Genomic DNA, 13,501 nt, shown 5'->3' on the forward strand with positions numbered 1-13,501 from the left:
CTTTGGTGGTAGTAGGATCTGAGCTCAGGCCTTCATGTGTACTGTGGTAGAACTCAGGCACTCTGCCACTCTTCCAGCCCTTGTTGCTCTGGTTTTTTTGGAAATAGGGTCGCACTGTTTTGCCCAGGCTTGCCTGGACCACCATCCTCCTATCTTACCCTGGGATGACAGGCAGATGTCACTGGGCCTATTGGTTGAGATGGGGCCTCTCAAGCTTTTTGCTTAGGCTGGCCTCAAACTGCACTCCTCCTGATCTCAGTTTCCCAAGTAGCTAGGATTACAGGCACAAGCCACTGTGCCTGGCATCCTTTTCTTTAAGATGTTTTGCTGCCCTCATGGTAAATGCACAAACCTATGTCTGTAATACAAGTGATGCCCCTTGAGAAGATGGGTTGATTTGGTACAGTGTGCAACCTGCCCAACTGCCAAACTGCACTGTTCTTTATCCAGGAAGCAGACACTGCAGTCAGGCGTTTATTGAATGACAGGGACTAACGTGATTTTCTAGGAATGTAACTTCTGTGGCCTCTGGAATAGGGAGATGAGATGGGGTGTCTAGACCCAGCATGTCTGGGTCACAGAGGACCAGGTCGATGTGGAAGCAAGGCATTTCTTTGTCTTGTTTCTCCTTGCTCCTGTGCTGGGACTTGACCTTCTGCTCCTTGGCCAGTGCAGAGGGTAGCTTCCTGGGGGGACCCTGGGTGGGATTCAGGCTCTGCCCTGACACTTGTGGCTGGTTTATCAGTTGGAACATGGCTGACGAATCGCTGAGGATGCAGATCTCAGTGGCCTGTGGGATGGGTAATGGTAGAAGGGACTCTGCAGACAGAAGTGTCTCTGGAGGGAGGGGACAGAGGTCCAGGGAGTAGGTTCTAGGCTCAACAGTGCTGGGCCCAGGATTCCCTGTGGGCTGACTGGCCTCACTCTGGGGTGAGTCCTGGCTCTTGTATGAAGACACTTTAGGCTTCTTGACCTTTGAAGTCTTGGAGCAATTGCGGGAGGGGTTTGAGGCTTTGCAGGAAGCCTGGTACATGGCACAGGCCGTTGGTTTTGAGTGTAGAAAGCAACAGGCTTTGTTCTTGAATGCCAATGTGTGGGGTGCAAGGAGGGGACCTGTGACAAGCTGGGTGACCTTTGGTCCAGGTCAGGGCAGCACAGGAGAAGAGCCCAGAGGCAGGCGACTTAGTGGTGGCTGGACTGGTGCCAGCGGCCCTCTGGAGAAACTGTCACCATGATGACCTCAGAGGCTGTCCTATTCCTATATAGGAAGGGCAATTTGTGAGACTGGGGCAGGAATTCTTGAGATAATACCTTAGAAGGGTATTGATAGAATTCTACTTTTCATGTAACCGCTGGTCTACTCGTTCACGGGTTCATTTATTTGTTCATTTCATTCATTCACTCATTCATTCATCGATCATTTACTTATACTTATTCATTCACTCTACTTCACTGACTCAGTCCCTTGTTAATAAATTGAATAAATACTTGTCTGGTTGGAATTGGAGATACCAATGTGAAAAACAGTAGCGAGCACCGATGCAGTGTTAAGCGTGGGTCAGGAACTCCTAGGTGCTTCTAATTCAATGCACATCTCCTAAAACCTTCATGAGGAAGGTGCTTGTCATGGCCTGAAGGCTTTCAACCCTCATCTCCAAACTCATACGCTGAAGCTCTAACCCCCAGTGTGATGGTATTTGAAGGTGGGCTTTTGGTAGGTTGGGGCCCCTACCATAGGAATTAATGTCTTTATGAGAAGTCACCTTCTCTTTCTCTCACTCTCTCCTACTCTTCACCTCTCCCTCCCTTCCTCTCTTTCTCTTCCTTTCCCCTCTCTCTCTTCCTCCCTCTTCCCCCCCCTCCCCATCTCTCTTTTTCTCCCTCTCCCCCCCCCCCCCCCGTCTCTCTCTTCCTCTCCCTCTCTCCCTAGCTCCTATCCCCACCACATCAGGGCACAGCATCTACAAGTCAGGAGGAAAGCCCTTTGCCAAAAGTGGGTTCTGCTAGCACCTTGATCTTGCATTTCCAAACCTCCAGAACTGTGAGAAACAAATGTCTGTTGTTTAAACCATCTAGTACATGGTATTTTGTTATAGAAGCCTGGGTTGACTAAGACAGAGTTATTACTATCATTTTCTTGCTTTTGTATACTTTTTTAGGGGTGGTGAGGTTTGAACCCAGGGTCTTGTGAAAGTTAGGCAAGTATTCTACCATTGAGCTACATCCCCAGTCCTAATTTTCCCGTTTTCGTGATAAGTACCTTTGCTGTGGGTTGGAAGTATTTCTTTAAAGGCCCATGTGTTAAAGGCTCAGTCCCCACCCACTATAGGAGGTGGTAGAACCTTTAAGAGGTGGGGCCTGATGGGAGGAAGGTAAGTCATTGGGACTGAGTTATTGAAGGGGCTATTGGGAACTTGGCCTCTTCTTTCTCTTCTTCCTTACTTCCTGGCCACCATGAGGTGAGCAGTTTTCTCTGCCACACTCTCCTCACCTTGTGAGGGATGCTTTGCATCATGCAGCCCTAAGGCAACAAGGTCAAGTGACCTTGCATTGAGACCTCTGAAACCGTGAGCCAAAATAAATCTTTCCTCTTTTTTTCTTTTTTTTGTGTTGCTGAGGATCGAACCCAGGGCCTCACACATGAAAATGCTACACCCCTAGCTCAAACCTTTTTTTCCTTTTAAACTGATTCTGTTAGGAATTTTGTCACAGCAATGGAAAGCTAACACAGCTGTTCTCCAGGGAGGTTGAGAAGCTTGCTCAAGGTCACAGAGTCAGTCAATAGAAAGGTCAGGCTGAGAGCTCAGGCAAGTGGTTTTCAGTCTGGCCTCTCCCCTGCTGTGCTGGAATGCCTCTTGTCAACCAGCATCAACTTTGTTCTTGGGTCACACTTTAGTAGTAGCTACTGTGTCAAGAGACCACAGTGATGGAGTGAGATGAGATGTGGGGTCTTCCCCAGGTGCTGTGGAAGCCACTGGAAAGGTCTCCTCACTTACCTGGGGGTGGGGGGAGATGGTGGATATAAAGGTTCTTTTCCTAACTGGTCCACCATCCCTTTCTTATCTGTGACATCATGACCATCCCCGGGGATCTTTTCCTACGTGCATGCAGTTACTCAATGACAATGCTTAGTGAGTACTAACTGTGACATTAGAGTGAAGAAATGATCAGAATTATCCTCGCCCTCAGGGAGCACACTGTTGAATGGAAGAGACAAAGACAGATGAGTGAGGGTAACTGCCCAATGAAGACGCCATTGAGCCATCCACTTCTGGTTCTTCTTTTGGTCTTTGAGGCCCAAAGCTATGGGTTACAAGAGTCAAGGAGTCAGAAAACCTGGTTCTAATCCTGCTCTCCCTTTATCAAGCTGTGTACTCTTGAATGAGTACACAGTACCTCTCTGGGCCTTGGTTTCCTCATATTTAGCATGGGGAGGCAATACTGGATGATCTCTAATAACATTAAACTATTGCTCGTCTTCCCATACCTGTTTCCCACTTTCTCCATGATAATGGAGTCTTAGTAAACACAGTCTTGCCCATCTTGAAGCCATTTTCCAGCCTCCTTGAGACGTAGTCATGTGACTGACTTCTCACCCATGGAATATGAGCTGAAGTGGGGGTGCAAACATCAGTATCCCTTGCTTGAAAGAAAATTTCTTACCCCAGTTTTTCTTCCTTTCTCACGGGTACAGGTGGATGGGGTGTGGTACCGTCTATAGCACCTCTACTTGACTGAGTGGCTCAGAGTTGTCCCACCACCCTGGAGTTCTTGCCTCTGAACTCTCACAGAAGCTAGAAAATAAAAATGTAAAAACCTAAATCGCTGTACCTTGAGGTTTCTTTGTTGTAGCAGCTCAACTAACACGGAGTATCTGCTTTTTTTCTCTCCTTGCAGTCAGTCTTCTTGCTGTCTATGCTTCTTTTTCTTTTTTTTTTTTTGCAGCACTGGGATTTGAACTCAAGGCCTCACACTTACTAGACAGGAGCACTATGCTTGAGCTACTCTGCCAGTCCAATGCCCCTTTTCAACTTAATCCAAGATGAAAAGAACGTGCATCATGGGTTTCTGCCCAGGTCTCTAAGCACAAGTTACTCCCCAGCCCAAGGAGCACCTCTGATGGGTCACTAGAGTGACCTCAGAAAGAGAGGGTGGCCGCACCAGCCCCCGCTGCCTGAGAGGGGCCGCCCTCCTCACAATCCCCAGTGTCTTCACAGTTGGTGGACCATGACTCAGAGAGTTGCCGTGGGAGCTGCAGGTTGTTTTTCCAGTGATGCCATCTGTCTCACAATTTCTGGAATCCTGGAATTCTTACATTTGTCCTTAATTATTCAGAGTAATAACAGCTGACATGAGTTGAAGCCTAGTTCCATAATGGAAAGTTTACATGCATTTCACTCCACCTTTAGGTAAGTATGTCTTCCTTCCCCTCTCTCCCTCCCTCCCTCTGTCCCTTCTCCCTCCCTCCTCCTCCTTTTCCTCCCTTCCTATGTTTCTGCCTCTGTCTCTATCTCTCTCTTTCTCTGTCTCTCTCTGTCTCTCTCTCTCTCGCTCTGGGGATCAAACCCAGAGGACCTTGTGCACACTAGGCAAATACTCTATCATTACACCACCAGCCACCCTGCTTTGTTTAAGACACTGGCTCTCATTGTCTTGCCCAGACTGGCCTTGAACTCCTGGGCTCAAGCAATCCTGCCTCAGTTTCCAGAGTAGCTGGGGGCCATAGGTACATACCATCATACTGAGCTGGTACTGTTTTTTTTTATTACCACTTTATAAATTAGGAAGCTGAGGCTCAGAGACAACACAGCTTGTCTAAGGTCACACAGAAAGAGCATGGAAGAACTGGGTGGCCAGATTTTCTACAGTTGAGTTTCACAATTGTGAAAATCAGTCATTGTCTTATTAACAAAATCCCCACAGTGTTTCCAGTCCCCTAGGAAACCCAAAGCATCATCAGACCCAAAGAACTGCAGACATCATCATTCTCTAATCCGCAGCACAGGGGAGCCATTCAATTTCCGACTGGGATGCACGGCAGATCTGGGTTCAAATCCCTGGACAGTCACTTTCTAGCTGGCTCCCCCGTCTCCTCTGTAGGATGGAAGTAGTTACTCGTGTGCTAGTTTGCTCAGGGGGTCTATGGAGGAAAGGGCCTTGCAGTAACAGACATGAGCAAGGGCGTTGATGGTAGGGAGAGACACACGCTCACACTGAGTGCTGTGTTTGTTTTTGTTTACATATGGATTTTTTTCCCATTGTAAGTGATGAAACCCAAATCAAGACTGCAAGTGGGATTTCTTCACTCACATCATTAGGGATGCAGTGGTGAAGCCAGGGGCTCAAACAATACCGTCAATAATCTTGCTGTCTTTTGACTCAGTTTCTCTTTGTGCTTTGGCCTTAGTGAAGGTGGGGATGTCGGGTTGCCATATTCCCAGCCTGGGATGCAAGAGGCAAGACAGAGCTTCTCTCTCCTGATGAAATCTCAGACAACCTCTGACTGGACCACATACCTTCTCTTGAACCATCACAGTGGCCAGAAAGATGGCAGCCGAGGCTCGCTATGGCTCAGTTTCCTGTTTGTACTCTGTATTCCTGGTAGGCTTAGCTGAGATGGCGGGAATGATGTGTAGGATACAATGGGCCCTCTGTAACACTGGCTGTGATGACATCCCCCTCCAGAGGTGTTTGTTGCAGTCAGTCTGAAGTCTGTTCCTTTTATGTAAGCATGTTGGATGGCCCCTCATGGATGGAGGCTGGATATAATCTGGTGTTTTTGGAGCTTTACTGGCCTGGTAGCACCAGAGTAGGATTACAAAGCAGTCATTAGCAGCATTTCTTTAGCTCTGTCCTATCCTCTGCAGAGAACTATCCACAGAGCCAATTCCTCATGACCTGCCAGGGAGCCCCAAGGCACTTTCCTTAGTGCTAGACTCTTGGATGTAGAATAGCCAAGTCAAAGCCACGGAACGCATCCAGACTGTTTTTCTTTCTGTTGTGGTGCTGGGGATGAAAACTAGAGTCTCGAGCATGCTAAGACAAGTGCTTTATCACTGAGCTACATCCCTGGCCCTAACTAGACTTTTTTTTTTTTTTAATGGTGGGACTGGGGTTTGAACTCAGGGCTTTACATTTTGCAAAGCAGGTACTCTATCACGTGAGCCATTCTTCCAGTCCATTGTGCTCAGTTGTTTTTGGAGATGGGGTCTCTTTTATTTATTTATTTTAAAATTTTATTTTTTTATTGTTCATATGTGCTTACAATGCTTGGGTCGTTTCTCCCCCCCCCACCCCCTCCCTTACCACCCACTCCACCCCTCCCCCTACCCCCTTGATACCCAGCAGAAACTATTTTGCCTTTATTTCTAATTTTGTTGTAGAGAGAGTATAAGCAATAATAGGAAGGAACAAGGGTTTTTGCTGGTTGAGATAAGGATAGCTATACAGGGCATTGACTCACATTGATTTCCTGTGCATGTGTGTTGCCTTCTAGGTTAATTCTTTTTGATCTAACCTTTTCTCTAGTTCCTGGTCCCCTTTTCCTATTGGCCTCAGTTGCTTTTAAGGTATCTGCTTTAGTTTCTCTGCATTCAGGGCAACAAATGCTAGCTAATTTTTTAGGTGTCTTACCTATCCTCACTCCTCCCTTGTGTGCTCTTGCTTTTATCATGTGCTCAAAATCCATCTCCCTTGTTGTGTTTGCCCTTGATCTAATGTCCACATATGAGGGAGAACATACAATTTTTGGTCTTTTGAGATGGGGTCTCTTGAACTATTTGCTCAGGCTGGCCTCAAACCACTATCCTTCTGATTTCAGCCTCCCAAGTAGATAGGATTACAGGCATGAGCCATGGGCACCTGGCCCCCACTTAGACTCTTTATACAAACTGTCACGTTGCTTCCAAAAAAACTTTCCATAACCACAGATGAGGGTGTCCAATGTGCCACACTATCTCCAACACCAAATGGTTTCTATCCTTTATCTTTCTGCCCATCTGAAGGGTGAAATGTGCCATTTTGCTGGTGCTTTGGTTTCCTTTACCTTATGGTGTCTGAGCATCTTCTCCTACTGTTACTGGTTCTTGGGTCTCCTTGGAGACACTTTGGGCAGTAAGGGGTCCCGCAGCTCAGATCCATTGTGGTACCTGTTTCATGTTTCCAGGTCCCCGTGCTCCCATGCCCTCCCCCAGGAAACCAGACATAGCTGGTTGAAGGGCACTGAGTCTCTTTGCAGTCAGCAATGGTCTTGTCAAGTCATTCTCTGCCTTTGGAAACTCTCCAGCTTTAGCAGTCTTACAAAATGAATTGCAGTGAGTGGAATAAATATTCAAGCATTTCAGAGCCATGGTGGCTCTGATTGTTAAGCCAAGCACCTTGCTGAGGGGCAAGAACCCAAGCTTGACAGATCACAGGCTGTGGAGGCCTTTGGTGGGTCCAACCTGCTGAGCTATTTTGCAAGTCTGACCCCAAAGGCTCATTTGGAAGCTACAGAGCGAATAGTCCATGGGGCGCCTGGTGGATGCGACTTGCTGCATGACTCAGAGGTTTCTTGGCTGCAAAGAACCCAGAGGGGCCCGGCTCAGCCTGCCTCGACCATCAGCCAGTAAGCAACAAATCGCGCCCTGTGTAACAGCTAAATTGGCCTTCAAATTACCCACAAGTCCCTCCTTCAGCCTGGTCCTGGAGATTGGCCCCTTACTCTGGCTCTCAGCCCCATCACTACCATGGCTGTTTCTGTATCTTGTCCCCACTTACCTGAATGTGAGCATGAGTTTGAAATGAGAGCTCTTTATTCAAGAGGTGACTTCACTCTTGCATTCTGAGTGTGGGCGGGGTGCCTAGCACATAGGGACGACTCAATCAATCATTTTAAGAGAAATGTCTCCTAGCCTGTCAAGTGTGGTCTTAGACTAGCAGCTTCTGTCACCTGGGAGCCTCAGGCCCTGCCCCAGACCAACTCAGCAAGGCTCTGTATTTTCACAGGATCTCCAGGTGACTCGTGTGCACATCACAGTTGAGGGACACTGGCCTAATTCATCAAATTGTCCTGCAATCAGTGATGTAAAGTGTGTAAGTGCCTGACAAGGAACTCCTGTATCTTTTGGGGCACTGGGATTGAACCCGAGGTCTTGTGCATCTTAGACACAAACTCTCCCACTGATCCATCCCCCAGACCCTTGTCCTGGTATATTACAGATGCTCAAATACTAGGGTCATCTCCTTCCCTGCATCTAGCAGATAAAGTCCCTGAATATGGTGTTACCATCGGCTGGCAGGTCCTTCTGCTCCACTCAGGTAGGAATCGTGAGAAGGACAGGGACTGCTTTTCCAGTGTTGGCAGTCCTGGGCCTTTGGGTGACAGACTCAGAGGCTTAAAGGCTCCAGGTCCTGAGGAGTGGAGGCTTCTGGATTCAAGTTCTGTAAGCCAGAGACACACAGCCCTGCATGTTCAGCCGGAAGCTCTCTGCAGCTGCTAAACGCTCAGCTATTAGCTGCAGTCAGCACCAGCTAAAGCCACAGTTCCCAGCCTTGTGGGGCTCCAGCTCTTGGGGCTTGGGTGTCAGCTCTTCCAGCGACGGGGACCCACAGTCTCTGCTGTCTAGGTGCTCTGTCTTCTCTTGCCTTCTCTCTCTTTCCACTGCCTCTGCTCCCCCCCATTTGCTCTCTGGAACTCCTTGGCTGCCTTCTCATCACTCTGCTATGGTCACTGTCACCACTCCCACTGCTTTTTCTTGTTGCTACTGCTACCTACCCCTCCCCTCTCTGTGTCCCCAGCTCAGCCCACTCTAGTTAGGCATGACAAAAACCACGAGCAGCAAAGAAAAAAACCACTCTAGAAAAGTTTTTCATTGAGCCTAATGCTGCCACACTAGGAGGCAGCACATGAGGGTGTCTCCTGGCTGACTCAAAAAGTGAGTCAAACAGCCTGGTTATACCAAGATGGGGGATGTTCGGTAAGGGGTGTGGCATGTAAATAAGGTGATTGTCACCTGCACCAATCACAGCACAACTTCTAGTTTTATCAAGACCAATTGCAGCCAAGCATAGGTACAGCCCTCCCATCTGTCAATCACAGGCTTTTTGGCGAGTCACTGGGGGAGAGGGAAGGCAGCCTCTGCAAGCCCCAGATCAGCCAGTGGAGTGGGGAGTGGGATCACTCTGGAGATCCTACACTTAGGTGGGGGTCATCTGAAGGTCGTAGAGACTTGCCTTGCCTACAGTGAAGGTTTCTGGTATTGGTGTAGGCTGTGGCTAGAACCAGGCCTTCTGGAGATGGAGTCATGTCTTCAGCAGCATGACTACCGTGTCTCTTGCAGTTGGAGTGCAGTTTTCTCTGGTCAGAGCTATCAGGTATAAGGCAAGGGTCTGTCCAGTGGCTTGTTCAATCCCTGCCCCCATAACCCAGAAAGACTTGAGTCCCTTTGTCCTGTCTCACCAGGAGCCAGGGCTGAGATCTGCATCATGGTTGGCACCTGGCCCCATAATAGCTGCTCGATAAAGTTTTGAGTGCTGAAGATTTGGCAATAGGTTAGTGCAGAGACTTTTCAAACTGCAGGTTGCAACTCATCAGCCATTTGAGAAGTAAATGTAATGGATTGAAACCATTAAAAAAAACAACTAGATGTTCCAGAGTATGTGGGGGGAGGGGGGCAGGTGGCTCAATCAGTGGGGCACCTGCCTAGCAAGTGTGAAGCCCTGAGTTCAAACCCCAGTATTGCCAAAACACAAACAGAGGAGGATTATGGGAAGGCAACAGTGGGAGGAATCTCTCTCCTGCTGGTGGAATCTCTGATGGAACTGTTGGGGAAGTCTGGAGTCTGTTCAAACATGGCAACTCCCAGGGCAAGGTGTGGATGGTAAATCGTGTGTAATTTCAACTCATAGTGATGCATGGATGACACGCACAGGAATTTCAGGTGCTGGGTTCTTGAGCCTGCTCTGAGAATGAAAGCACAGGCAGACTCTAGCAGCAGAGGTTGGAAAGATTTTATTTGTAGAGAAGAAAAGAGAAAGACTGCATATTGGGGAATGCAGGGGGACCCGGAAACCAGTGATCCTGTGGGTCAGGGAGGGGATTGGGTTTTATGGCCTTTTTTGCATTGCCTGGGGGCAGAGATGTCTCTCAGGGGCAGACAGAGGTTTCCTGGGAAGGAGAGGTGTCTCCTTGACCACTTATCACCTTTTGGGACCTCCTGTACTTCGTCCTTCATTCCCCTCTCTCAATCGTCGCCCTAACTGCTGTTAGGGATGGGACAACGAAGTCTGTTCAGTAACTTCTTCCTGCTGACACTGGGCGATAGAAAGGCCCGCAGCATCAGGGCTGACCACGAGAGGGGTTGTCAAGGGGACCACGGAAGTAGGTTGTTTTCATCTCCATCAGAGGCATTTGTAGTTTGATGGATTCTAGGCAAGAAGAAATAAACTTGACAAGTAAGTTTAAAATGCAAGGCCCAAACACAAGTGAGAGAATAATGGCAACTATAGGCCCCAGAAAGGGTAGGAACCAAGTGCTGGGGGGGAGCCAGGATTATTTAGTCCCAAACCTGTGTAAAAACCTGAGTTTCAAGAGATTGCTCCCGGAGCCACTTAGCTTGTTGGAGAGCGTCATCTACATGTTCCTCTATAATGCCTGAAGTGTTTATGTATGTGCAACAGGAAGTATTGGCCATGGCACATACCCCCCCTTGTTTAGCCAAAAGAAAATCTAGGGCCAGGCAGTGGTCCATGACCATACAGGCAAGGGACGACAAAGACCTTTGCATGTCCTTAATGGCAAGGCCTCCTTGGTCTGAGGTGTCCTCTACCACTTTGGTTAGGTTTTTTGCAGTTACATGATTGGCAATCACCCCATAGCTGATTCCAGCAAGGGCTGCAACTAATATTGTTCTCCCTAAAACTGTTAGAGTAACCTCTCTTCTATCTCTATGGGAAGTGGCTCCTGTTCATTAGCATTCATTCCCCTTTCCTTCCAGATGGCTGCATGAGCATGCAGGATCAGGAAGGCATACTTAGAATCTGTATAGATGTTGACTCTCTGTTCTTTTGACAGTCTTAGGGCTTCTGTTAGGGCCACTAATTCTGCCAATTGAGCACTTGTATTAGGAGGAAGAGGACCTGATTTGAGGATGCCAAATTCTGTCACAACTGCAAACCCTGCATGTCTGACACCATTCTTGACAAAGGAACTGTCATCAGTGTATAATTCTAGATATGGGTTTTAAGGGCCTATCAGTTAAGTCAGGTCGGGCAGCATAATTTTCCATAAGTACCTCCTCACATGAGTGTTCAGGATTTCCCTCTGCCTCTGATAGAAGGGATGCAGGATTTAGGCTCTGACAGGTCCTTAAAGTTATTTCGGTTCCTCCCAGAAGCTGGGACTGGTATTTAAGTAGACAGCTGTCAGACAGCCAAAGTTCTCCTTTTGAGTTTAAAATTCCCCCTAGGTCGTGGGGGGTATAAACCATTAGGGGGCGGTTTAGGATAAGTTTTTGAGCTTCAGGCACTAGGAAGCTTACTGAGGCCATTGCTCTAAAGCATCCTGGCCATCCCTTGGCTACCTGATCTAACTCCTTTCCTTAAGTAGCCTACTGGCTGGGGAGTGATGCCCCAGAGCTGAGTCACCACGCCCAAGGCCAGTCCTCCCTTTTCATGGACATTTAATTGAAACTTGTCTTGTACTGGGAGACCCAGGCAGGGAGCTGTCATAAGAGCCCTTTTTTAACTGGTGGGAATGCATTTTTTAACTTGTCATCCCATTCAATAAAGGGCTGGGGATCCTTCTGTGCTTCCTTAAGGATTTGATATAAAGGCCTGGCTAGGTTTGCATATCCCAGGATCCAAATTCTACAGTATCCTGTGACCCCCCAAAAAGGCCTCAATTGCTTTAGAGTTTTAGGTAGAGGAAACATCAGGATTGGATGGATTCTGTCTTCTCCTAGAGACCTCATTTCTTTCTCCAGGACAAGACCTAAATATGTAACCCTAGACTGACACAATTGGGCTTTTTCTTTAGAAATTTTATATCCTCTGTCTGCTAAGAAGTTTAATAAGGATTCAGTGGCTTGTGAAATGACAGGTTCCACAGAGCAGGAGGTCGTCTACATATTGTAGCAGAGTAGTTTGTGGATATTGCCATTCTGCCAAGTCTTGGGTTAGAGCTAACCCAAAGAGGTGGGGGCTGTCTCTGAATCCCTGGGGGAGGACAGTCCAAGTGACCTGTGCAGACTTTCTTGTGGGATCCTCAAAGACAAAGATAGGTTGACTTTTAGGGTGTAAGGGAATGCAAAAGAAGGCATCCTTTTTTTTTAAATTTTATTATTCATATGTGCATACAAGGCTTGGGTCATTTCTCCCCCCTGCCCCCACCCCCTCCCTTACCACCCACTCCGCCCCCTCCCTCTCCCCCCCACCTCCTCAATACCCGGCAGAAACTATTTTGCCCTCATTTCTAATTTTGTTGAAGAGAGAGTATAAGCAATAATAGGAAGGAACAAAGGTTTTTGCTGGTTGAGATAAGGATAGCTATACAGTGAGTTGACTCACATTAATTTCCTGTGCGTGTGTGTTACCTTCTAGGTTAATTCTTTTTGATCTAACCTTTTCTCTAGTTCTGGTCCCCTTCTCCTATTGGCCTCAGTTGCTTTAGTTTCTCTGCGTTAAGGGCAACAAATGCTAGCTAGTTTTTTAGGTGTCTTACCTATCCTCACCCCTCCCTTGTGTGCTCTCGCTTTTATCATGTGCTCAAAGTCCAATCCCATTGTTGTGTTTGCCCTTGATCTAATGTCCACATATGAGGGAGAACATACGATTTTTGGTCTTTTGGGCCAGGCTAACCGCACTCAGAATGATGTTCTCCAATTTCATCCATTTACCAGTGAATGATAACATTTCATTCTTCTTCATGGCTGCATAAAATTCCATTGTGTATAGATACCACATTTTCTTAATCCATTCGTCAGTGGTGGGGCATCTTGGCTGTTCCCATAACTTAGCTATTGTGAATAGTGCCGTAATAAACATGGGTGTGCAGGTGAGAAGGCATCCTTTAAATCCAAGACAGAGTAGTAAGAGGTACCTGGAGGCATTTGTGTTAAAGGCGTATAGGGATTTGGAACTACAGGGTGGAGAGGCACTACTGCTTCATTGATGAGGCAGAGATTCTGGACTAGCCTCCATTTGTTAGGTTTCCTTCCTGACACTGAGAATAGGAGTATTATATGAGCTGGAGCATTCTATTAGCCATCCCTGTCTCTTTAAGTCTTTGATTATGGGAATTAGTCCCTCCTTAGCTTCTGACTTTAAAGGATATTGTTTTTGGTGGGGAAACCAGGAGGGGTGCTTGAGATGAATTAGGATTGGGAAAGCTGTTCATGCCCGTCCCACAGTGTGTCTATCCGTCCACACTGTGGGGTCTACTTGTTCCTCTCTCAGGGGCAAGCAAAAGAACTCTCCTGGGGATAAAAGGAGATGTACCCCCAATTTAGATAGAAGGTCTCAC

This window comes from Castor canadensis, chromosome 17 (genome assembly GCF_047511655.1).
Source record: "Castor canadensis chromosome 17, mCasCan1.hap1v2, whole genome shotgun sequence".
Classification (NCBI taxonomy): domain Eukaryota; kingdom Metazoa; phylum Chordata; class Mammalia; order Rodentia; family Castoridae; genus Castor; species Castor canadensis.